Genomic DNA, 25,270 nt, shown 5'->3' with positions numbered 1-25,270 from the left:
GTGCAAGTGTCAGTTTAAAAAATAAATATTAAAAAAAAAATGTCATCAAAGGGTGCGGGCCCAGCCGCCGTCATCAAAGGGGGCGGGCCTGGCCCCTCCGAAGTCGCTCCGCTGCCGGGTAAGCGCCGGGTATCGCCGTCTGCGGCGGCGCTGGGATTCCCCGTGAGGCTGTTTAAGTGGGGCGCTGCTAGAGGGGCAGGGCGAATTTTGCTCTTTAAAAATGTGGTCCCCGCATGTAATGTCTCAATGTAATGTATGTAATGCCTCCCCCCCCCCTTATCCATGATTTACGCTGCACTGTAAATCCCCCAAAAATTCCTAGTGTGCGCAAGCACACATGGCCAATAAAGTTGATTCTATTCTATTCTTGGGTCGCAAATGATAAGCAGCTTATCATGTGGGATCCTCAAGCAATGCAAATGCAGGAGGAGGTGCTTACCACCCCTTGCCGGCATTTGTGATCAAATCAAACTGCGATGCAATGGCAGTTTAGAGGGACATTGTGACCATCGGTTGCAGTGTCCCTCTATGGCTACAGCTTAAGTAATTCTCCCCTTACTCAGTCTTGCAGTCGCAGGCTGGCTTGCAAGGCGAAGGAACTTCACCTTGCAGCGTAAATGTATATTTATATAAAATATAAAAACAGTTCTGGCCTCCATCCGCCCCAAGTTGCCAGCCAATTCCTCGCCTTTGATTTTATATTTTATATAAATTCAGCTTGGGTCACATATGATAAGCTGCTCACATCAGCTTATCACGTGGGATCCTCAAGCAATGCAAATGCAGGAGGAGGTGCATACCACCCCCTGCCGGCATTTGTGATCATATCAAACTGCGATGCAATGGCAGTTTACAAGGACACTGCGACCATCGGTCACGTTCACCCTCTACGACTAAAGCCTAAGTAAGTCTCCTCTTACTCAGGCTTGCAGTCGCAGGCCGGCTTAATTTTTGGACTGCACTTGATGCGCGCGATGTATTGCACGTTATAGATAGAAAGTTAGAGCATGTGACATGTGTCCTGTGTGTTGAGGTACCAGGAGTACCTTGTTGTGTGGAGAAGCCGATGGTCCATGGTCCCGGACTGCTACGGCCGTACCTTCCGCACAAGCTGATCTACGTTCTTCCTAGGTCAGTGTCCTGTACACTCTCACGTGGTGACAGCCGCATGCAGCTGGCAGTCATAGCATTGCTGGGGAGCGATGATTTAGGCAGGCTGTCAGTACGTTTAAAGTGCAGACATGCAGCAAGTTGGTATCACAGATGTGCAGCAGGTTGGTGTCACAGATGAGGCAGGAGTCCTTTGGAAACGCGTTTTCCAGCGCTCAGGCCGGCTTTGTCAACCTGGCTAAAGTGCTCAGATTTTAAGAGGCTTTAGAGAGTTGATGTTCCGGTCTCTCGGTCTCCAGTACTTGATGGACAGACCAATCCTTGGGATGCGTTTCGCCGCACTCAGGGTTGCTTTTTACAGGACGCCTCCCCACTTAAGCACTGCAGACACCATTTTTTTCCCAGCATAGAGAACAGGTCTGAATCAGGCTCTCAGTTTGGATTGCATATGATAAGCTGCTTGCAATAGTTTATCATGTGCAATCCTTAAGCAATGCAAATGCAGGAGGAGGTGCATTCCACCCCCTGCCTCCATTTGCCATCGTATCAAACTGTGATTGCAGTTTAGAAGAACATCGGTACCATCGGTGGCTGTGACCCTTTGCGACTGCAGCCTGAGTAAAGGGGCATACACACGTAGAGATCTGTGCTAAGCAATTTTTCTAAGCAATTTTGCTAAGCAACTTTGCTGGTGTCGATCTCCCATGGGGAGCACATATACACGCAGAGATTTGTGCTAAGCAATAATAGTGGGTGGATATTACCAGAGGGGAGGTTTTCTTTTTTTTTTTCTCATATTTTACTGATGTCGTATGCATAAGTATTTTTTCAATACGAATTTGTATTTATCAGCCATTAAATACTAGTTCGTATCAGCAGAAGCCTACATGGATCATTCAGATCCGTGCAAGTGTCAGTTTAAAAAATAAATATTAAAAAAAAAATGTCATCAAAGGGTGCGGGCCCAGCCGCCGCCGTCATCAAAGGGGCGGGCCTGGCCCCTCCGAAGTCGCTTCGCTGCCGGGTAAGCGACGGGTATCGCCGTCTGCGGCGGCGCTGGGCTTCCCCGTGAGGCTGTTTAAGTGGGGCACTGCTAGAGGTGCAGGGCGAATTTTGCCCTTTAAAAATGTGGTCCCCGCATATAATGTCTCAATGTAATGTATGTAATGCCTCCCCCCATTAGCCATGATTTATGCTGCACTGTAAATCCCCCAAAAATTCCTAGTGTGCGCAAGCACACATGGCCAATAAAGTTGATTCTATTCTATTCTTGGGTCGCAAATGATAAGCAGCTTATCATGTGGGATCCTCAAGCAATGCAAATGCAGGAGGAGGTGCACCCGTTGCCGGCATTTGTGATCAAATCAAACTGCGATGCAATGGCAGTTTAGAGGGACATTGTGACCATCGGTTGCAGTGTCACTCTATGGCTACAGCTTAAGTAATTCTCCCCTTACTCAGTCTTGCAGTCGCAGGCTGGCTTGCAAGGCGAAGGAACTTCACCTTGCAGCGTAAATGTATATTTATATAAAATATAAAATCAGTTCTGGCCTCCATCCGCCCCAAGTTGCCAGCCAATTCCTCGCCTTTGATTTTATATTTTATATAAATTCAGCTTGGGTCACATATGATAAGCTGCTCACAGCAGCTTATCACGTGGGATCCTCAAGCAATGCAAATGCAGGAGGAGGTGCATACCACCCCCTGCCGGCATTTGTGATCATATCAAACTGCGATGCAATGGCAGTTTACAAGGACACTGCGACCATCGGTCACGTTCACCCTCTACGACTACAGCCTAAGTAAGTCTCCTCTTACTCAGGCTTGCAGTCGCAGGCCGGCTTAATTTTTGGACTGCACTTGATGCGCGCGATGTATTGCACGTTATAGATAGAAAGTTAGAGCATGTGACATGTGTCCTGTGTGTTGAGGTACCAGGAGTACCTTACTGTGTGGAGAAGCCGATGGTCCATGGTCCCGGACTGCTACGGCCGTACCGTCCGCACAAGCTGATCTCCGTTCTTAATAGGTCAGTGTCCTGTACACTCTCACGTGGTGACAGCCGCATGCAGCTGGCAGTCATAGCCATTGCTGGGGAGCGATGATTTAGGCAGGCTGTCAGTACGTTTAAAGTGCAGACATGCAGCAAGTTGGTATCACAGATGTGCAGCAGGTTGGTGTCACAGATGAGGCGGGAATCCTTTGGAAACGCATTTCGAGCGCTCAGGCCGGCTTTGTCAACCTGGCTAAAGTGCTCAGATTTTAAGAGGCTTTAGAGAGTTGATGTTCCGGTCTCTCGGTCTCCAGTACTTGATGGACAGACCAATCCTTGGGATGCGTTTTTGCCTCATTTAGGGTTGCTTTTTACATGACGCCTCCCCACTTAAGCGCTGCAGACACCATTTGAGGGGGGAGATAGAGGGTGAGGGCAGAGACTCTGAGGGGGGAGTTATAGAGAGGGTGAGGGCAGAGACACTGAGGGGGGGGGAGTTAGAGAGAGGGTGGCAGAGATGCTGAGGGGGGGAGTTAGAGATTGGGTGAGGGCAGAGACACTGAGGGGGGAGTTAGAGAGTGGGTGATGGCAGAGAGGCTGACGGGGGGTTAGAGAGAGCGTAAGGGCAGAGACGCTGAGGGGGGAGTTAGAGAGAGGGTGAGGGCAGAGACGCTGAGGGGTGAGTTAGAGAGTTAGTGAGGGCAGAGAGGCTGAGGGGGGAGTTAGAGAGAGGGTGAGGGCAGAGACGCTGAGGGGGGAGTTAGTGAGGGCTGAGGGGGGAGTTAGAGAGAGGGTGAGGGCAGAGACGCTGAGGGTGGAGTTAGAGAGAGGGAGAGGTCAGAAACGCTGATTTGGGAGTTAGAGAGAGGGTGAGGGCAGAGACGCTGAAGGGGGAGTTAGAGAGTGGGTATAGGCAGAGAGGCTGAGGGGGAGTTAGAGTGAAGGTGAGGGCAGAGATGCTGAGGGGCGAGTTAGAGAGAGGGTGAGGGCATTAACGCTGAGGGGGGAGATAGAGGGTGAGGGCAGAGACTCTGAGGGGGGGAGTTATAGAGAGGGTGAGGGCAGAGACACTGAGGGGGGGGGAGTTAGAGAGAGGGTGAGGGCAGAGACGCTGAGGGGGGGAGTTAGAGAGTTAGTGCGGGCAGAGAGGCTGAGGGGGGAGTTAAAGAGAGAGGGTGAGGGCAGAGACACTGAGGGGGGAGTTAGAGAGAGGGGGGAGTTAGAGAGTGGGTGAGGGCAGAGAGGCTGAGGGTGGAGTTAGAGAGAGAGGGTGAGGGCAGAGACGCTGAGGGGGGAGTTAGAGAGAGGGTGAGGGGGGAGTTAGAGAGAGAGGGTAAGGGCAGAGATGCTGAGGGGGGAGTTAGAGAGTTAGAGCTGAGGGGGGAGTTAGAGAGAGGGTGAGGGCATTAACGCTGAGGGGGGAGATAGAGGGTGAGGGCAGAGACTCTGAGGGGGGGAGTTAGAGAGAGAGGGTGAGGGCAGAGACACTGAGGGGGGGGAGTTAGAGAGAGGGTGAGGGCAGAGACGCTGAGGGGGGAGTTAGAGAGTGGGTGAGGGCAGAGACACTGAGGGGGGAGTTAGAGAGTGGGTGATGGCAGAGAGGCTGAGGGGGGGGGTTAGAGAGAGGGTGAGGGCAGAGACGCTGAGGGGGGAGTTAGAGAGTTAGTGAGGGCAGAGAGGCTGAGGGGGGAGTTAGAGAGAGGGTGAGGGCAGAGACGCTGAGGGGGGAGTTAGAGAGACGGTGAGGGCAGAGATGCTGAGGGGGGAGTTAGAGAGTCAGGGCGGGATTCTCTAAGCTAAAAATGCGGTAAAAACCCTGTTATCTGGGTTTTTACCGCATTTTGGGATGCTGTAAGCATCCCCCCGCCGGGTTATCGCGGCGGGGGGCATCGCCAGAAAAATCTGGCGATGCCCCATAGAAGCCAATGGGCTTCTATCGCAACTCTCCGCCGCCCCGCGCCGACCCCCCGCCGCCCCGCATCGCCCCCTCACCTGTGTCCGGGCAGCACAGAGCAGTGCTGCCCGGACCTGTGACCTCCTCCCTGCACTAATCCTCTTCCGGGTGCAGGGAGGAGGAGAGCCCGGCGCAGCAGCAGCAGCGCCGGGTGTGGGAGGGAGGGGAGAGCCGCCGGGACCTGCTGGGACCCGGCGACTCTCACCGCAAAGGACAGCTCTTAACGCAAGAGCTGTCCTTTGCCTTAATTATCGCATATGTTACAGCATATGCGATAATTAAATATGCGATGCGCGGCGAAGGGGGGCGGAGATTCTTAGAGAATCTCCCCCTTAGTGAGGGCAGAGAGGCTGAGGGGGGAGTTAGAGAGAGAGGGTGAGGGCAGAGACAATGAGGGGGGAGTTAGAGAGAGGGGGGAGTTCGAGAGTGGGTGAGGGCAGAGAGGCTGAGGGGGGAGTTAGAGAGAGAGGGTGAGGGCAGAGGCGCTGAGGGGGGAGTTAGAGAGAGGGTGAGGGGGGAGTTAGAGAGAGAGGGTGAGGGCAGAGAAGCTAAGGGGGAGTTTGAGAGTTAGTGAAGGCAGAGAGGCTGAGGGGGGAGTTAGAGAGAGGGTGAGGGCAGAGATGCTGAGGGGGGAGTTAGAGAGAGGGTGAGGGGGGAGTTAGAGAGAGAGGGTGAGGGCAGAGAAGCTGAGGGGGGAGTTAGAGAGTTAGTGAGGGCAGAGAGGCTGAGGGGGGAGTTAGAGAGAGGGTGAGGACAGAGAGGCTGAGGGGGAAGTTAGAGAGTTAGTGAGGGCTGAGGGGGGGAGTTAGAGAGAGGGTGAGGGCAGAGACGCTGAGGGTGGAGTTAGAGAGAGGGTGAGGGCAGAGACGCTGTGGGGGGAGTTAGAGAGTGGGCAAGGGCAGAGAGGGTGAGGATAGAGATGCTGAGGGGGGAGTTAGAGAGTGGGTGAGGGGTGGGTGAGGGCAGAGAGGCTGAGGGGGGAGTTAGAGAGAGGGTGAGGGCAGAGAGGCTGAGGGGGGAGTTAGAGAGAGGGTGAGGGCAGAGACGCTGAGGGGGGAGTTAGAGAGTTAGTTAGGGCTGAGGGGGGGAGTTTGAGAGAGGGTGAGGGCAGAGACGCTGAGGGGGGAGTTAGAGAGAGGGTGAGGGCAGAGACGTTGTGGGGGGAGTTAGAGAGTGGGCAAGGGCAGAGAGGGTGAGGGCAGAGACGCTGAGGGGGGAGTTAGAGAGAGGGTGAGGGCAGAGACGCTGAGGGGGGGGGGAGTTAGAGAGTGGGTGAGGGCAGAGACGCTGAGGGGGGAGTTAGAGAGTTAGTGAGGGCTGAGGGGGGGGAGTTTGAGAGAGGGTGAGGGCAGAGACGCTGAGGGGGGAGTTAGAGAGAGGGTGAGGGCAGAGACGTTGTGGGGGGAGTTAGAGAGTGGGCAAGGGCAGAGAGGGTGAGGGCAGAGACGCTGAGGGGGGAGTTAGAGAGAGGGTGAGGGCAGAGACGCTGAGGGGGGGGGAGTTAGAGAGTGGGTGAGGGCAGAGACACTGAGGGGGGAGTTAAAGAGTGGGTGATGGCAGAGAGGCTGAGGGGGTTGGGGTTTAGAGAGAGGGTTAGGGCAGAGACGCTGAGGGGGGAGTTAGAGAGAGGGTGAGGGCAGAGACGCTGAGGGGGGAGTTAGAGAGTTAGTGAGGGCAGAGAGGCTGAGGGGGGAGTTAGAGAGAGAGGGTGAGGGCAGAGATGCTGAGAGGGGAGTTAGAGAGAGGGTGAGGGGGGAGTTAGAGAGAGAGGGTGAGGGCAGAGAAGCTGAGGGGGGAGTTAGAGAGTTAGTGAGGGCAGAGAGGCTGAGGGGGGAGTTAGAGAGAGAGTGAGGACAGAGAGGCTGAGGGGGGGAGTTAGAGAAAGGGTGAGGGCAGAGACGCTGAGGGGGGAGTTAGAGAGTTAGTGAGGGCTGAGGGGGGGAGTTAGAGAGAGGGTGAGGGCAGAGACGCTGAGGGGGGAGTTAGAGAGAGGGTGAGGGCAGAGACGCTGTGGGGGGAGTTAGAGAGTGGGCAAGGGCAGAGAGGGTGAGGGCAGAGATGCTGAGGGGGGAGTTAGAGAGCTAGTGAGGGCAGAGAGGCTGAGGGGGGAGTTAGAGAGAGAGTGAGGGCAGAGAGGCTGAGGGGGGAGTTAGAGAGGGTGAGGGCAGAGACGCTGAGGGGGGAGTTAGAGAGTTAGTGAGGGCTGAGGGGGGGGAGTTAGAGAGAGGGTGAGGGCAGAGACGCTGAGGGGGGAGTTAGAGAGAGGGTGAGGGCAGAGACGTTGTGGGGGGAGTTAGAGAGTGGGCAAGGGCAGAGAGGGTGAGGGCAGAGACGCTGAGGGGGGAGTTAGAGAGAGGGTGAGGGCAGAGACGCTGAGGTGGGGAGTTAGAGAGTGGGTGAGGGCAGAGACACTGAAGGGGGAGTTAAAGAGTGGGTGATGGCAGAGAGGCTGAGGGGGGGGGGTTTAGAGAGAGGGTGAGGGCAGAGACGCTGAGGGGGGAGTTAGAGAGAGGGTGAGGGCAGAGACGCTGAGGGGGGAGTTAGAGAGTTAGTGAGGGCAGAGAGGCTGAGGGGGGAGTTAGAGAGAGAGGGTGAGGGCAGAGACACTGAGGGCGGAGTTAGAGAGAGGGGGGAGTTAGAGAGTGGGTGAGGGCAGAGAGGCTGAGGGTGGAGTTAGAGAGAGAGGGTGAGGGCAGAGACGTTGAGGGGGGAGTTAGAGAGAGGGTGAGGGGGGAGTTAGATAGAGAGGTTGAGGGCAGAGATGCTGAGGGGGGAGTTAGAGAGTTAGAGCTGAGGGGGGAGTTAGAGAGAGGGTGAGGGCATTAACGCTGAGGGGGGAGATAGAGGGTGAGGGCAGAGACTCTGAGGGGGGGAGTTATAGAGAGGGTGAGGGCAGAGACACTGAGGGGGGGGGAGTTAGAGAGAGGGTGAGGGCAGAGACGCTGAGGGGGGAGTTAGAGAGTGGGTGAGGGCAGAGACACTGAGGGGGGAGTTAGAGAGTGGGTGATGGCAGAGAGGCTGAGGGGGGAATAGAGAGAGGGTGAGGGCAGAGACGCTGAGGGGGGAGTTAGAGAGTTAGTGAGGGCAGAGAGGCTGAGGGGGGAGTTAGAGAGAGGGTGAGGGCAGAGACGCTGAGGGGGGAGTTAGAGAGTTATTGAGGGCAGAGAGGCTGAGGGGGGAGTTAGAGAGAGGGTGAGGGCAGAGACGCTGAGGGGGGAGTTAGAGAGACGGTGAGGGCAGAGACGCTGAGGGGGGAGTTAGAGAGAGGGTGAGGGCAGAGACAATGAGGGGGGAGTTAGAGAGAGGGGGGAGTTAGAGAGTGGGTGAGGGCAGAGAGGCTGAGGGGGGAGTTAGAGAGAGAGGGTGAGGGCAGAGACGCTGAGGGGGGAGTAAGAGAGAGGGTGTGGGGGGAGTTAGAGAGAGAGGGTGAGGGCAGAGAAGCTGAGGGGGGAGTTAGAGAGTTAGTGAGGGCAGAGAGGCTAAGGGGGGAGTTAGAGAGAGGGTGAGGGCAGAGAGGCTGAGGGGGGAGTTAGAGAGAGAGGGTGAGGGCAGAGACGCTGAGGGGGGAGTTAGAGAGAGGGTGAGGGGGGAGTTAGAGAGAGAGGGTGAGGGCAGAGAAGCTGAGGGGGGAGTTAGAGAGTTAGTGAGGGCAGAGAGGCTGAGGGGGGAGTTAGAGAGAGGGTGAGGGCAGAGACGCTGAGGGGGGAGTTAGAGAGTTAGTGAGGGCTGAGGGGGGGAGTTAGAGAGAGGGTGAGGGCAGAGACGCTGAGGGGGGAGTTAGAGAGAGGGTGAGGGCAGAGACGCTGTGGGGGGTGTTAGAGAGTGGGCAAGGGCAGAGAGGGTGAGGGCAGAGACGCTGAGGGGGGAGTTAGAGAGTGGGCGAGGGCAGAGAGGGTGAGGACAGAGATGTTGAGGGGGGAGTTAGAGAGAACAGCAGTGTGGGCATGGACGATGGGGGGTGGTGCGAGTGATGGTAAGGCAGGAGAGAGTGGGGGTGCGCTGTTAGGCTATTGACCCGGGGGTGGTATGTGTATAACGCTTAATCCTCAATCCTTAAGCAGTGCAAACACAGGAGGAGGTGCATTCCACCCCCTGCCTCCATTTGTGATCATAACAAACTGCGATTGCAGTTTAGAAAAACATCACGACCATCGGTGACTGTGACGCTGCGACTGCAGCCTGAGTAAGTCTCATCTCTCTCAGGTTTGCAGGTGTAGTTCTGGCCTCCGTCCTCCCTAAATAATCCAGCCAAACCCTCGCCATTGATGTTATATTTAATATACATTTTTAGAAGATGCCTGATTCAGTTTGGATTGCACATGATAAGCTGCTCACAGCAGCTTATCATGTGGGATCCTCAAGCAATGCAAATGCAGGAGGAGGTGCATTCCACCCCCTGCCTCCATTTGCGATCGCTGGCTGCTCTACACCGCAAGCACCTCTGCAATCAGCAGAGGTGTTTGTTGTTCTGCGATGTGATCACATGTGCAGAAACCAAACATTGCGCATAATATGGGTTGGACTGGAGTTGGAGTGTGAGGGCAGAGACGCTGAGGGGGGAGTTAGATAGAGGGGGAGAGTTAGAGAGTGGGTGAGGGCAGAGATGCTGAGGGGGGAGTTAGAGAGAGGGAGAGGGCAGAGACGCTGAGGGTGGAGTTAGAGAGAGGGTGAGGGCAGAGACGCTGAGGGGGGAGTTAGAGAGAGGGTGAGGGCAGAGCCGCTGAGGGGGGAGTTAGATATATGAGGGCAGAGACGCTGAGGGTGGAGTTAGAGAGAGGGAGAGGGCAGAGACTCTGATTTGGGAGTTAGCGAGAGGGTGAGGGCAGAGACGCTGAAGGGGGAGTTAGAGAGTGGGTATGGGCAGAGAGGCTGAGGGGGAGTTAGAGTGAAGGTGAGCGCAGAGACGCTGAGGGGGGAGTTAGAGAGAGGGTGAGGGCATTAACGCTGAGGGGGGAGATAGAGGGTGAGGGCAGAGACTCTGAGGGGGGAGTTATAGAGAGGGTGATGGCAGAGACACTGAGGGGGGGAGTTAGAGAGAGGGTGAGGGCAGAGACGCTGAGGGGTTAGTTAGAGAGTGGGTGAGGGCAGAGACACTGAGGGGGGGAGTTAGAGAGTTAGTGAGGGCAGAGAGGCTGAGGGGGGAGTTAGAGAGAGGGTGAGGGCAGAGACGCTGAGGGGGGAGTTAGAGAGAGGGTAAGGGCAGAGACGCTGAGGGGGGAGTTAGAGAGTTAGTGAGGGCAGAGAGGCTGAGGGGGGAGTTAGAGAGATAGGGTGAGGGCAGAGACACTGAGGGGGGAGTTAGAGAGAGGGGGGAGTTAGAGAGTGGGTGAGGGCAGAGAGGCTGAGGGGGGAGTTAGAGAGAGAGGGTGAGGGCAGAGACGCTGAGGGGGGAGTTAGAGAGAGAGGGTGAGGGCAGAGACGCTGAGGGGGGAGTTAGAGAGAGGGTGGGGGTAGAGACGCTGAGGGGGGAGTTAGAGAGTGGGCGAGGGCAGAGAGGGTGAGGACAGAGAAGCTGAGGGGGGAGTTAGAGAGAGCAGCAGTGTGGGCATGGATGATGGGGGGTGGTGCGAGCGATGGTAAGGCAGTAGAGAGTAGGGGTGCGCTGTTAGGCTATTGGCCCTGGGGTGGTATGTGTATAATGCTTAATCCTCAATCCTTAAGCAGTGCAAACGCAGGAGGAGGTGCATTCCACCCCCGGCCTCCATTTGTGATCATAACAAACTGCGATTGCAGTTTAGAAAAACATCAGGACCATCGGTGGCTGTGACGCTGCGACTGCAGCCTGAGTAAGTCTCATCTCTCTCAGGCTTGCAGTTGTAGGTCGGCTTGCGAGACAAAGGAAACTTTGCGTTGCAGCTTAAATGTATATAAGATATAACATCAGTTCTGGCCTCCGTCCTCCCTAAATAATCCAGCCAAACCCTCGCCATTGATGTTATATTTTATATACATTTTTAGAAGATGCCTGATTCAGTTTGGATTGCACATGATAAGCTGCTCACAGCAGCTTATCATGTGGGATCCTCAAGTAATGCAAATGCAGGAGGAGGTGCATTCCACCCCCTGCCTCCATTTGTGATCGCTGGCTGCTCTACACCGCAAGCACCTCTGCAATCAGCAGAGGTGTTCGTTGTTCTGCGATGTGATCACATGTGCAGAAACCAAACATTGCGCATAATATGGGTTGGATCGTACTTACCCAATCAGGAAGAGATTTGATGTTCCGGTCTCTCGGTCTCCAGTACTTGATGGGCGTTGGAGAACATACCGTAGTTGTTAGTTGAGGGGCGATGTTCTGCCACCTTGTGTAATTCGGGCTGACGGAGAAGCCAGGTGTTCTTCTGGAAGCTGGAAGTTGTTCTGTGGCTACTGATGGAGGTATCGGCTGCTCCTGTGTGAGATGATGTTATACCTCCTGCACCTGGGGAAGTGATGTTACCTTCACTGTGGTGGCTGCAGGGAGAAGCTGGGAGTGAATGGGTCCTGCAGATGTTCTAACTTCTCCCAATCGATTCCCGTGAAGAATGGATGTTCTCTGATGTTGCCGTTCTCACCCAGACGCATCTCAGGGTCACCACACAGGAGCTGGAAAGAGGAACGTGAGGGCAACTAAGTTTCTGTTCAGCTGCAGTCTGATTCCTTACAGCACATATTTGGGAGACATATTTCTCAAATGATTTTTAGCCTCAAAGAAAATAATCATTATTTTCCCCTAATCAGAGGATGTGTGTCTATGTAGTTTAGTATTCTTTCCCCCAACCTCTAGCAGGTTACTGCTTATCATGGTACCATTGGGGGTCATTCACTGGACTTGATTTGCTTACATTTGAATAGAAACAGGGAAAATGCCGGTGCTGTATAACGTGACCAGTAGTGTATGTCAGTGGTACAGTGACTCCTGCAGCAGGCATTGCTCTGGCTTGGAGTTTCCTTCACTTATTTGTGTGTGTCAGGGAGGTGGAGCCAGTAATGTAATCTGACGTATGTAACTACGTATAGCTTCCCCATGTACAGCTACATGACCGCTCGTAGAACAACTACATGGCTGATACTAGAGAATGGGGGTTCTGTATAAATAACAGACGCTGACACATTGTTCATGGCCTCTTTGTTACCTAGTGCTGAATGCTAAGGTGGGTCTGACACTCACCTCTTCAATGATGTTTCTTGTATTCGGGCACAGATGACAGCCCGCCAAAGCCGAGATGTGGCACTCCTCGGGGGATTTTCCTGTTGTCATCTCGAATAGCACCACACCGAAGGAGTACCAATCCACTCCCGCATCATACGGCTCTCGCTTGATGATCTGTCAATAAAAGGTAAGAAGTTCACTCAATAACACTTTATAAACAGGAGAGCAGATCTGGGCACAATACGCCTGCCATCAGATGTTACACTGACAAAGACACATCTGGCACCCTGGTTGGGACACATGATATATTTCATACATACAGGCAGAGGCAATGATTTATATTTTTCTTTTATGCAGTGTGTTCCATTAGCCTTACTTACATCACAAGATAATTGGTTTATTACAATAATACTATGAGACCCAGTTATTATTTACTCAATACAAAATATTCCACTTTTATTCATCGTAGTGTAAGTTAACCCCTTCAGTAGTAGTTTTTTTGGGGAGCGCTTCCCAACACCCCCCCCCCCCCCACTGCATTACCCAAAGCCGAGCAGTGCCGCTGGGCATTCCATCAGCCGCTGCCCGGCCCTGAACCTGGCTGTGTGTGAGATGACATTACAAGGTCACATCGCACACAGCCGGGGGAAGGAGGCAAGGTTGGGCAGCTGCTGAAGCCGAGCGCAGCACTGATCTCAGCGTGAACTGGAGCATAACCCGTAAAATTCTCGGGAGTGCCAATAAAGGAGTCAAAGGTATAAACCAAACCTGGAAAATCCCCATAGATACAAAAGTTCACTATGAACAACCTCTGCAAAATGATAAAAGGGATTTCCCTGGCTCTGCATTACCCAGCCAGCCACTCCTAAACCACCAGTGTAGGAAAACACCTGTGATTGGCTGTCAGTGAAGGCAGATCATGATTAGATGCCATTTAGAACATAAAGCCGCTACTGTTTGTAGCATGCACCTTTATACTGTACAGCCGACCTCTAATTTATTATAGCCTCACCTCTGGGGCAATGTAGCCACGTGTTCCAGCGTAGCCAGAGGTTTTGGGTGTGTTCTCCAACGCCAGCCCGAAGTCGGCGATTTTAATATGGCCGTCATGAAGCAGGATGTTCTCTGGTTTGATGTCTCTGTAATAGGAACAATTTCTTCATTAAGTACTTGTTTGCATGGACAGTATATGAAATACATAATACAGTAAGTGACTAAGGCTGCAGATGTGTCCTCAGACACATATTAGGGCAAAGTCTCCTGGCGCATCTTAGTTGTGTTATGTTGTGACTAAGAGGCATTTGCTGGCAGATGCTGGATGCTGGCAGAGTTGCACGGGACCTGGGGTCTCACTGGCACTTACTCAGCATGGCGGATTGAGGCTGGCTATATGAGGATACATCTGGAAATGTAGAAAAGTGCATCTCCTAATTGATAAATGCCTGTTCCACATGGCCAGACCAGGGTGCAGTGTGTGCTATGAACAAGGTCCTAAAGCTGAGGAGGCACCAGGCTGCCCCTTATGCTCACCGAGCATGGATGACTGGAACGCCATATGTCTTCCCCAGAAATATGGAGTTTGTGTCTGTGCAGAATATAGCAAATATTATGGCATCAGTGCCAGTTCTTCTGCACATGGGTCTTCTGTGCAGGCAGTAAAATATCTTAACATACCTCTTATTTTTCAGTACACATATTAGCACTGAATGCATCGCAGAGTAATGTTATGTTTATAAGGGTGTAACTACTATGATTTATTTCCCACAATAAGAACAAGTACTAATGCAGCCCTTGTATTTTATGTTTATTTAAACAAGGAAAGAAAGTTAGTTACCGATGGATGAAGGCCATCCTGTGGAAGTGCTGGAGACCGGACACGATCTCGGCAGCGAAGACTCTGTTAAAGAAGAAATGTATCAATATTGTAACATCCCAAATCAGCCGTAGTGTATGGGCAGGATAGAGAGATACAGTGTAGGATGGGGAATAGTGTAAAGGTGCCCATACACTAGTCCGAATTTGGCTACTTTTCACCTGATTCTGACGGATCGGGCTGAGAAATTGTGTAAAAGTGGCCAAATCGGGTGTGTTTGACATCTGATCCGATACGCGGGCCACTGTGCATCAGATCAAAGGTCGTACCTGCTGCATGTCCGACCTCCACCTCGGACCCACTGCGGGGAGCGGGGTCGCATGTGATACATCACATGGCAAAGGATCGTATGCGATACATCACATGCGATCCTACCCCCTGGGAAGGTTCCGGCCGAAGGGACTGGATGGCCATACTCTGCTGCAAGAAGAAGCGCATGGCCACCTTAAGAGCTATAGAAACGGCAAAAGAAAATACAGGTAGGATAAAGTCATAGTAGGAAAAGGCAAAGGGGTAGTTGTATGAGCAGTGATAAGGGAGGAGCAATGAGCCAGAGGAAAATTGGTCTATGGCAACCAATCAGCTACTCTGTATAATTTCATACTATGCAAATTACAGGCGTTAAGGTGCGTACACACGGTACGATTTATGTTCCGTATGATATTGTATACTATTTCCCAGGAAAGTCCCAGTGGTCAGAAGCATAAGATTTGTGCTTATAATAACGTACAGTGTGCCTAAGATATCACATACGATATGACGTCACAGCTATACTACACTATACATCTTATGCTTTCTAGCCAGAATTGAGTTGCATGTTCACCCGAGCAGCTCCCTGCCAGACGACCGGTGGGAGCGTGCATCGTACGTCAGATAGGGCGTACACACGGGAAGATATAGTGTACTATCTAGCATGCTATTCACAACTAGCTAGCTAGATTGTGCACTATATCTTACCGTGTGTACGCACCTTTACTTCAGTGCTGATTGGTTGCCATGGGCCACTTCTCTTCTGGCTCACTTCCTTATCACTGCTTCATACCTATACCCCAAAGTGATAGGAGTCCAACAAGGAATAACATATATTGTACAGTGAATGTAAGTATGTGTGTTTGCTCATTTCCTAGACTGTAAGCTCCTATAGGATTTTGTCTTGCACACAATCACACAGTTATACACCAGATTATGCATAGATCTTACGTTGCAGCTGTAGACTCAAGACGCCCTCTTGATTGCAGCAGGTCGAATAAGTCTCCTTCGTTGGCGTAGTCCATGACGAATGCCAAGATGTTCTCGGTCTGGAAGGTCAGGAGGCCATGTACTAAGAAGGGGCTCCCAGATGTTGATTGTAGGGCCCTGGTCTCAATCCTTGTCTTCTCTTTTTCTCTCTCTGACAGTCCCTCGTTGTTCACGACCTTTATGGCGACATCCGTCTTGGTGGAGATCTCACGCGCCAGCAGGACCACTCCATAGCCGCCCTCTCCTAACTCACGGCTGATCTTGTACCTGTCCATGAAGAGAGGTTCCTCCTTGTCTGGTGGTGAGACGCTGCTTGGTCCTTGTGGAGTAAAGTAAGAGACATTATGAAATTATTGTTTAACAGCTAAAGACACAGTAATATGATGATAACTGAAGTGGGAATACTGGGACCACAACATAAAACACACTGTAGGGTTTTACAAAGCTGAATATACTTATAGCTAATCGGAAATGCCAGACATCATTGTACAGTGACCTCAAACTCCTAACTACACTTTTAATGTACACAGTGGGGCAGATGTATGATGGAGGCCATAACATTTTTTAAATAATGGGTCTCGCTTCTTCTGCATAGCGTGGAGAAGCGGGCACCATTATGGGCAAATGTATTAATCCCCCCCCCAGCCGATAAGGAGAGCTGTTGTGCCCAGCTCCCCAGGCAGACCTGCACATGCGTATGTCTGGTCCGGCCTCTCTACCCTTCCCCTGTCTGGTCTGGCCTCTCTGCCCTTCCCGTCTGGTCCGGCCTCTCTGCCCTTCCCCTGTCTGGTCCGGCCTCTCTGCCCTTCCCCTGTCTGGTTCAGTCTCTCTGCTCTATCCCTGTGTGGTTTGGACTCTCGGGCTCTGTCTGATCCAGGCTCTCTGCCCTTCCCTTGTTAACAGCAGTGCCTTAGCCCTTCCCTCTGCTTGTGTAGGCTTTCTGTCCTTCTACACCTACCACCAATGTTTTCTATGTGCCCTCAGACTTCAGACACAGTATTGCCCTGCACCTTGATCACTTTTGAGTTTAATAATTTAGTTGCGTAACTGAATAGTGCCTATTTGATATTGTAGGAATGGAGCATGTTCATTTATGTGTTTTGAGGAACTGGTAGTGATGCATTCTCATGCAAATTTAAGCCGGTAAATTATTGCTAGTGATCAAAAGGATTGCCTGGGGTTCTAGTGACCAAGCCAATTCCTCTGAGCTAATCCTGTAGTTACTGGCCATACCGTTCTGGCACTAATCACATTGCCTGTAGTACATTTGTAATGGCATTGAGCTACAATAGATGCCAACCATTACATTCGCCTGATGGGCCCTTCATGTCCAAGTTTGACACGGGATATTATGCGTTTTGTTGTCCTATAAACAGCCTGAAAGGGTTTGCATCTGTATTCCTATATGTGAAATACATGTTAACATACATTACTTTAGATTAAATATCTAATATTGTACCAAGTCCATAATTAAATGAAGGGAAAAAACCGCCATGACACCATGGGGGGAGGGGGGGGGGTTTACTAAGATGTGTATTCTACTTCACATGTGATGTGCAACCAATCAGATCATGTCTTTTAGAGGATGCTAAATAAAGAAGTAGATTCTGATTGGTTGCCTATAGCAACATCACATGTGAAGTAGCATACACATCTTAGTAAATTTCCCCCCATGAGTCATTACAGCGGGTGACACCAGCCCTACATTCTCCAGTTATCACCATGGCTGTCTTCCCCATGGGAGTTGGGCTGTCAAGTATAAATGCAGGCACCGCCATCCTGGGTATTACCACCTTTAGTGCCAGTAAACCTAGAGCTATTCTGTAAACCCCCTGATATTTGGGTGTGGGGTTAATAAAGTAATAATCATAGTAATGTTAGGATTAGGCTAGGTAAAGGTAGAAGAACATTCATACTGTGTTTTCATTGTGTAAATGACACTGCGAATGCCGGCATATGCCTGTCACGAAACTGAGCTATACTGTAGGTTACAGCACCTTGGCTGATCTTCATCCGGGTCTTTAGCCTCGCTTGCCGCTCTCTTTCTTTCTTCCAGCGATTCCTCCTCTCTGGATTTTCTTGATGAAGTGTTGTTCACTGTCTTCTGGTCTTTTTCCTGCATCTTGCTGCTGGACTCCTCAGGTGCTTCCTTTTCAGGCTTTCTTGATGTCTCCTTCCTGCACCTCTTCTTTCCGGCCATCTCCTCTGTGTTCTGGTCTGTCTTCTGTATCTTGCCGCTGGGTTCCTCCTCAGGTGCTTCCTTTTTAGGCCTTCTTGAGGTCTCCTTCCTTCTCCTCTTCTTCCCGACCATCTCCTCCATCTTCTGATCCGGCTCCTGCATCTTCCGACGGGTACACCTGATCCAATATGTCAACTTACCTCTGCTGATCCGGCTCCTGCGTCTTCCGACGGGAACACCTGATCCAATGAGTTGACTTACCTCTCCTGATCTGGCTCCTGCGTCTTCTGACGGGTACACCTGATCCAATAAGTCGATTTACCTCTCCTGATCTGGCTCCTGCGTCTTCCGACGGGTACACCTGATCCAATTGGTCAATTTACCTTTCCTGATCTGGCTCCTGCGTCTTCCGACGGGTACACCTGATCCAATTGGTCAATTTACCTTTCCTGATCTGGCTCCTGCGTCTTCCGACGGGTACACCTGATCCAATTGGTCAATTTACCTCTCCTGATCCGGCTCCTGCGTCTTCCGACGGGTACACCTGATCCAATTGGTCAATTTACCTTTCCTGATCTGGCTCCTGCGTCTTCAGACGGGTACACCTGATCCAATGAGTTGACTTACCTCTCCTGATCTGGCTCCTGCGTCTTCTGACGGGTACACCTGATCCAATAAGTCGATTTACCTCTCCTGATCTGGCTCCTGCGTCTTCCGACGGGAACACCTGATCCAATGAGTTGACTTACCTCTCCTGATCTGGCTCCTGCGTCTTCTGACGGGTACACCTGATCCAATAAGTCGATTTACCTCTCCTGATCTGGCTCCTGCGTCTTCCGACGGGTACACCTGATCCAATTGGTCAATTTACCTTTCCTGATCTGGCTCCTGCGTCTTCCGACGGGTACACCTGATCCAATTGGTCAATTTACCTTTCCTGATCTGGCTCCTGCGTCTTCCGACGGGTACACCTGATCCAATTGGTCAATTTACCTCTCCTGATCTGGCTCCTGCGTCTTCCGACGGGTACACCTGATCCAATTGGTCAATTTACCTTTCCTGATCTGGCTCCTGCGTCTTCAGACGGGTACACCTGATCCAATGAGTTGACTTACCTCTCCTGATCTGGCTCCTGCGTCTTCTGACGGGTACACCTGATCCAATAAGTCGATTTACCTCTCCTGATCTGGCTCCTGCGTCTTCCGACGGGTACACCTGATCCAATTGGTCAATTTACCTTTCCTGATCTGGCTCCTGCGTCTTCCGACGGGTACACCTGATCCAATTGGTCAATTTACCTTTCCTGATCTGGCTCCTGCGTCTTCCGACGGGTACACCTGATCCAATTGGTCAATTTACCTCTCCTGATCTGGCTCCTGCGTCTTCCGACGGGTACACCTGATCCAATTGGTCAATTTACCTTTCCTGATCTGGCTCCTGCGTCTTCCGACGGGTACACCTGATCCAATTGGTCAATTTACCTCTCCTGATCTGGCTCCTGCGTCTTCCGACGGGTACACCTGATCCAATTGGTCAATTTACCTTTCCTGATCTGGCTCCTGCGTCTTCAGACGGGTACACCTGATCCAATTGGTCATTTTACCTCTCCTGATCTGGCTCCTCCGTCTTCCGACGGGTACACCTGATCCAATGAGTCGATTTACCTCTCCTGATCTGGCTCCTGCGTCTTCCGACGGGTACACCTGATCCAATAAGTCGATTTACCTCTCCTGATCTGGCTCCTGCGTCTTCCGACGGGTACACCTGATCCAATAAGTTTACTTACCTCTCCTGATTCGGCTCCTGCGTCTTACGACGGGTACACCTGATCCAATAAGTTTACTTACCTCTCCTGATTCGGCTCCTGCGTCTTACGACGGGTTCACCTGATCCAGTAATTGGCTTTCTGTCTCCTGAAATCGCTTTTTCTCCCCTTCTCAATCCTCTGCTTGGGCTCCTGCTTCCTCCTCTGATGCTGTCTGCTGCAGAGATGCCAGTTGGAAAATAACTGCCACTCTCAGCTATGAAAGTGTATAGCTTGGGTCATGTGACCAGCTTGCTGCTCTCCCATATACACTCTATAGTATCCATGGTAATGGGTCTAATTTTATTTTTTAGGATTTCTAAGTTGCTATAACTTACCCTGTTAATGTTATTTGTGCCTAATTTCAGTGAAGTCCTATGTCCTGACTAAAGTGGTGAATGATCTGGTAATTGCTAAGGCTAAAGGCCATTACTCACTACTTATTCTTCTGGATCTATCTGCTGCATTTGACACTGTGGATCACACTCTTCTTGTAGAAACACTACACTCCCTAGGTCTTAATGATACAGCCCTTTCCTGGTTCACATCTTACCTATCTGATCGCTCTTTCAGCGTTCGCTTCTCTGACTCTACTTCCTCTTCACTACCTCTGTCAGTCGGAGTTCCGCAAGGCTCAGTCTTAGGTCCTCTGCTGTTCTCCATCTATACTTCCTCTCTTGGCAAACTAATAAGCTCTTTCGGATTTCAGTATCACTTATATACGGATGATACTCAAATCTATCTATCAACCCCAGACTTGTCACCAGTGGTTTTGGGCCGAGTTTCAGAATGTCTCTCTGCCATCTCATCTTGGATGTCTTCCCGCCAACTCAAACTCAATATTTCAAAAACAGAATTACTTATATTCTCGCCAACTAAGAACAGTTACCATCCTGATATCTCCATCACTGTTGACAACTCGACCATCTACCCTACCCCACAAGCTCGTTGCTTAGGGGTCATCCTCGACTCTGACCTGTCCTTTCTTCCCCACATTCAATCTGTCTCCAAATCATGTTACATGCATCTAAAGAACATATCCAAAATACGACCGTATCTCACACAAGAAACTACTAAATCTCTTATACATGCACTCATTATATCCCGCATTGATTATTGCAATAGTCTCCTGACTGGTCTTCCCAAGAACAGACTCTCACCACTACAATCCATTTTAAATGCTGCTGCTAGGCTGATCTTCCTTGCAAGACGCTCATCATCTGCTGATCCGCTCTGCCAGTCCCTCCATTGGTTACCTGTATCTTACCGTATTCAATACAAAACACTTCTACTAACTTATAAAGCTATTAACCATACTGCACCAGCATATATCTCTCTACTTATCACAAAATATCTCCCATCTCGACCACTCCGCTCTGCACAAGATCTGCGTCTCTCTCTTCTGCACGGATCACCAGCTCCCATTCACTATTACAGGACTTTCATCGGGCTGCTCCCATACTATGGAATGCCCTTCCACGCACAATAAGACTCTCCAATAGCCTCCAAACATTCAAGCGTTCCCTGAAAACTCACCTCTTCAGGCAAGCCTATAATGTTTAAGTTCTACATGCATAACCCTCTGAGGCACTTATGTATTATATAGCTACCCTTCTGGACTTGTAACTTGGTGGGACTGCTATGGTATTACTGGTGCCTGTCCTTGTGTTTCCACCAATATCCCTATAGATTGTAAGCTTGCAGCAGGGCCCTCCTACCTCCAAGTCTGTATGTTGTTACCCAGATTGTTTTATCACTGTCTACTATTGTAAAGCGCAACGGAATCTGCTGCGCTATATAAGAACCTGTAAATAAATAAATAAATAAATAAATGTACATGTTCCTAATTTATAATCTAACTGCAAGAAAGGAACATTAAATGTACATAAATGTATGGCTGTAACTATTTCAACAACATAATACAATAGAATACAGCCCTCCGGGGTAGTGATAATCAGGTGCCTATGTTATTTCACTTTTAAATACATCTACTAAAATATCTGTTTTATAGGGATGGCCATCGTTGCCATTGCCATCGATGGCAATTCTGCAACTGGCCATCGATAGTGCTAAACTATGCAATGGATGTCCATCGATATTTTTACATATCAATGGTCATCTATTGTGTTTGATTGATTGGGCTGTGGGCCAATCAAAACACGGGGGACGGGGCTTCGCTGGTGTCGGGGGGCAGAGCTATGCTCTGTGTCCCAGCGCTTTTAAAAAAAAGGCAAACATCGTTTTGCTGTTCCATCGATGGAGGGAAACCATCTGGTTCTCCCCCATCGATGGCTAAAGTATTCGACATTGGCCATGAACCATCGATGATTTGGAATCATCGATGGTCAATGGCCATCCGTACTGTTTTACTTTTGTCTGTATTGACATGTGAGATAGGAGTTAGGGATGGGAGTGGGGGAATAACAGATTCCCTAGCATGACCCCTTCCATCAGGTACAAGAGGATCTGCTCTTGGGCTTCCCCCTGTTTATGATTGTAGTCACCTGTGTTGAACTAGATAATTGATGAGAAAGCTGTTTCACTGCAGGTAACTGCACCTGGGAAGTCCGGGAGCAGAGCTTTCTGTACCTGATGGAAGGGTCCTATTGGACGGTCTGGGTACACGTGTATAGTGTTCTTCCTGTAACTGGGAAAGTGCTGCGTAAGCGGATAGCCTTTGGTGACCAGTGAGCCAGTCAGAGGGCTTTGTGTCTGACTGAAGTGATTTGGCATAGATGGATTATTGAGAGATATTTTATATAACACATATAACACATCACCATCTCTACACTTAGGCCCTGATTCTGGTTGACTCGGTAAGCTGTGAAACTCGCAGCGTACCGAGTCCCAGAGGGCCTGCCCCTGCCGAATCGCCACCGTATCACCTTGCAACCATGCGAGGGGAAGTGTCACGAATACACATACCCTCTCATGTGCCCGCAGCAGGAGAAATCATTTGATGATCACCGACCACCGAATGACTTATCCAGGCCACGCAAATATAAGTCAGTGGCCGGCCGAAACCAGGACGGACGGCTGACGTCATCCGCCTGCCCGACGTCATGTGACGTCAGCCGTCCAACCCTGGCACACCACTCGCTGCACGCAATCCCATAGGGACGGCCATGAAATGCTGAGCGTTCCCATGGTGGACACCCTACTCTGCTGCCCCACTCCCCTGGCCCACATTGGTCAGTGTGAACTGATCAGTCGCTGAGTTCAGTCGCCCAGGGACCCTGCACATGCGCATAATTCATTATGCGCATGCACGGAAAAAAACCATCGCTGGACCACGTGGGGGTGCAAATGAACAATATGACCCCCTTACTGTAACATTCATTTCTTATAGAGGAGCATTGCTTCCCATTTCCAGTTCTTGGGACAAGCTAACGTCGCCCAATTTACAGGTCTCCTCACAGAAACACAAGTGAAATCCTAAGAATCATCTGTAGATATTTTATAATGTGTCAGTGAGTAATGAATATGCCTGTGCTCCAGCAAGGACATATGGAAAACATGCACTGCCAGTGTATGCAGAGGACTGGATCTGAGAACACTATAGTACAGTGATTGTGCGCCCCTCTGTCCCTGTTTCCCATTTCCACATATAAAATGCTGAAAGGGTGTTTCCTACAAAAATCCATGAAAAAAAGATGATAAATTGGTTAAAAATATATTTTATTACATTTAAAGCAGTTGGGAAGAGTGAGGTAGAAAGTATTTTTAAGTCCCAGATATTAGTCACCTTTCTCTGATGGTGGCAATAAGTGAGTTTCTGTTGCCCCAATAATAGGTAATAGACAATCCACCTTATTGCTGCATGTTAGTAACTAGACCCCTAGGTTGTGCACTATAGTCAGTATTGTGTGAATAGTGCAGTAATAACCTTTATCTATGTTACCCAGGTCTACTCGAGTACAACGGGTGATCAGCTGGCCACCTATGTGTACACCGAATATGTGCTGCACCTGGACCTGTTCTAGCATTATATCAGAGGTGAGTTGTTAGGTAACTTATGAGTTTTCTGTGTCCTTCTTCCCTCCTGTCTCCTTACCCCTCACAGCCATTAACCTGGGTCAGAGGGAGAGTGTGTGAGATCTGTAGAGAGAGAGATGGCGACCATGAGCACAGACAGATAAAGGGCCTTATTCAGTCCTGTTCGCTAAGCTGCATATACTTGCAGCCTAGCAAACAGGTAAGCGCCCCCTGTCGGACAGATCAAAAATAAATAGGAGCCGTCTGTGGCGGATATGATACTGAGACCTGCCAATGCAATGGTTAAGGAAGATCAGTCAAAGACAGAATGAAAATCAGTGACAACAATTGTTTCCCCACAAACAATACATTTTTATTTAGTTGATTTTCTTCTGCAAAAGTGTGTACCAGCCAGGATTATTGAGCCAGCAATTGGGGCGTTGCAGAGTCAGGCGGGGAATTCATGTGTTCCGTCTGCTGCCTGCTTATGCCGACAAGTGTGTCCAGTCTCTCTCTGCCCCAACTCTCTCTCTCTCTCTCTGGACGGAATGTACAAAGCATTGGCGGTACATCCCACTGACCATCGCATATGTAGATTATGTAGTTTGGAATGTCCATTCGGTTTCTTGCCTGCTCCCCCTAATAGTTCACTTCATCAGAGCATCAAGTGCTGTCACGCACCGGAGGATGTTTCTCCTCCATGAAAGTGGCATGGGCGTCTCTATGAAATGCTGGGCATTCCCATGGGATCGCAGCCAGGCCGATGCCTACTTGGGGTTCTCTATGCTTAACCATTGTTTCTGCCAGGGCTACACTATTCTTGCACCCATTAATAAGCAGTATGGCCCTTATTCTGGTTGGCTCACAAAGCAGTGTTATTTTGCTTCTTTGTGAGCTTTTTAGCACCGCCCAAATGCCCACACCCCGCTATTCGCATATTTTCCCAAAATCATTCGATGGTCAATTTCTAAAGCGCTCACTCCATGGTGACTTTATTTAGTGGCACCCTGCTCCGTGAACATTGTGGGCAGCTGACATTCGGTGACGTCTGCTGCCGGCCCCCGGAAGGCAAGTAGCCACCCCCGTTCACTTGCTGATGCCCAGCATTTCCTGGGTGCATCCAATATTTTTGTGAGTACGCCCAGGAAACCCTGCGAAGGCCCCCTGCCCGCCTACTGTTTGCCCACCCCGCTACGAGCACCTCGGAGACTATGCAAATCTCCCAGGACGCCCGCAGAGAAGAACGACTGATTAGATGTTTTCTTAAAGTAAACAAATGTATTCTACAATTCTACTGTATTATGTTACAACCAATGAACATTCTTATTGTACTCGTAATTAATCACTTTAAATTGAACACATTCAAATATCTGTACCATTTAATAACTCTCTATTCAACCTTTTGCTGTAACACCTAAGTGCTTAAATATCTATATTATTGCGCAATAATATGCAAACAAACTTACAAATCTTAAACTCTAAATAAGCGCTTTTGCCCTTTTATTAGCCCTGACCCAATGTTCACAGTTCCGTAAAGCTGCAAGCAACTCAGAGTATGCTAAAGTGCAGATGAAGGTAAGTTTTAGGCTGTTCAACAGAGCTGTCACTTAAGTTTCTATGCTCCGCTCCACACAAGGTGAAATGGTTCTCCCAAATATATCATAGACCATGGCCCCCCAGATGTTGTGAAACTACATGTTCCAACATGCATTGCCACATTTTTTTTCCTATAAGAGCATGCCAAAACTGTCAGGGCATGCTGGTACATGTAGTTCCACAACATCTGGAGGGCCACAGGTTGAAGACCTGTGTCATAGACCATTGTAAGTCTCCGGCCTGTGCTGAGCACCCTAGGGCTAGCTAGACAGCATATGGCAAGGGTCCTAAAGCTGCCAGATTCCTGCTATGGTACCATAGACCCTGGCTGCTACAGGCATTTGCAATAGCATGATCAGAGACTATAAGCTGCTAATAAAATGTAGTATTATATGCATGTCCACTTGGTAGTAAA

At 50.3% G+C, this 25,270-nt stretch overlaps 1 long non-coding RNA gene across 1 annotated transcript in view; it reads left to right on the top strand.

Annotated features, from left to right (window-relative positions):
- LOC146007656 (uncharacterized) overlaps positions 1 to 23,299 on the top strand; it is a 108,010-nt gene extending 84,711 nt beyond the window's left edge. Inside the window, exons 3-5 of the long non-coding RNA XR_014444378.1 lie at positions 12,241 to 12,376; positions 15,460 to 15,633; positions 23,190 to 23,299. This is a non-coding gene — a long non-coding RNA (uncharacterized LOC146007656). The remainder of the gene's footprint in view (positions 1 to 12,240; positions 12,377 to 15,459; positions 15,634 to 23,189) is intronic.
- The last annotated feature ends 1,971 nt before the right edge of the window (positions 23,300 to 25,270 follow it).

This window comes from Crinia signifera, chromosome 6 (genome assembly GCF_055691185.1).
Source record: "Crinia signifera chromosome 6, ASM5569118v1, whole genome shotgun sequence".
Classification (NCBI taxonomy): Eukaryota; Metazoa; Chordata; class Amphibia; order Anura; family Myobatrachidae; genus Crinia; species Crinia signifera.
The sequence above is the reverse complement of the archived record's forward strand: the minus strand, read 5'-3'. Positions and strand labels throughout refer to the sequence as shown.